The sequence below is a fragment of the Aplysia californica genome, unplaced genomic scaffold (assembly GCF_000002075.1).
Source record: "Aplysia californica isolate F4 #8 unplaced genomic scaffold, AplCal3.0 scaffold01289, whole genome shotgun sequence".
Classification (NCBI taxonomy): Eukaryota; Metazoa; Mollusca; class Gastropoda; order Aplysiida; family Aplysiidae; genus Aplysia; species Aplysia californica.
In genome coordinates this window covers 11,486-12,805 of record NW_004798559.1, presented here as the reverse complement: position 1 = coordinate 12,805, position 1,320 = coordinate 11,486, and positions in this window count along the sequence as shown.

The window sequence follows — 1,320 nt, the reverse complement described above, 5'->3', positions numbered from 1 at the left end:
CAGAGAGAGAGAGAGAGAGAGAGAGAGAGAGAGAGAGAGAGAGAGAGAGAGAGAGAGAGAGAGAGAGAGAGAGAGAGAGGGGGGGGCCTGAAATGAGAGTAGGAACTAGATAGAGATGCGACACAAGAATAGATTTCCCGAATTAAGAACATAAACAAAACTTCTTACTCTAGTCGGAATCGCTGAGTATTGAATGAAAACAAATCCTGAATTTAGATGGTATCTTCAACCTGAGAAATGATCGTGAAAATATCTCATAAAATATTTATTCCAACTAGCACTAAATTTAACTGTTTGTTTGTTTTAGTAGAGTTTTTACGGCGCTTGCAACTGCATAAGATCATATTAGCGCTAGGTGGTGGATGTCAACAAAGAAGTCTTTACAGGGAATCAGGCTTACTCTGCTCACCTCGCTGACTTTAAAATTAAACAGCACAAAGTCTGCTTCGACTATCAAGGCACCCCGGAAATAGAGGGTCACAAGAGTGTGACAAACATACATAAGAAGTTGACGGAAATGACGTTAAAGAGGATTAGGGAAGAAAAAGCAGTAGTTCCCTGTTGCAGTTCGGGCACAGTTAGGAACATTTCATTGGTGCATCAACCCATTTACAAGTCTACTGTGCACAAGAACATGTTTTAGTCCCCCTTTTGGGAATGGCCTAAAGACACTTGAGTCAGTAGCACCGCCCCCGGGTTGTTAACTGTAGATATGAATACACACAGAAAAAGAGATGAAGCTGAGATGCCAATACAACAAGTTATACATGACAATTATCAATTCGATTTCAATTTGGCAGGGATTTTTTTTGTCTGTATCTTTTTGCAGCTATGTGCTGGTGTCATAATGGAGGTTAGGGTCTGATTAAAGGATGGTTAAAACGTGGCAGGGAAAAAAAGCAAGCATGCACGAGATTATCAGGAGTTCGTCCCCCTCACCTTTGTGAGGTAGACTCGACCAGTGTAATAGTTAGCTTGCATAATCACTCCTTGTGACTGCTTATGGCAGTGCCCCTAAAGGGGTGAACAAGGTATTTATGCGGCAATGAAACAGTTTTGAATGTTGTGCACATATTCCCTTCGCCTCTCTGATTTTAGACTCTTCCAGCCTTATTCTAAGCATAAATAATCAGCGTTTGAGACTGCTTATGGAGTGGCCAAAAGGGGTGAACAGGGGATTTATGTGGCATGGAAACAGTTTTGATAGTTAGGCGTACTATTCCTTGGGGATAATGAACGTTTACTTACAATTGGAGGCCTTCATCAATGGGTGAATATGACAGTGACGATGGTTGGTCATAAAGAGAGAGAGAGAGAGAG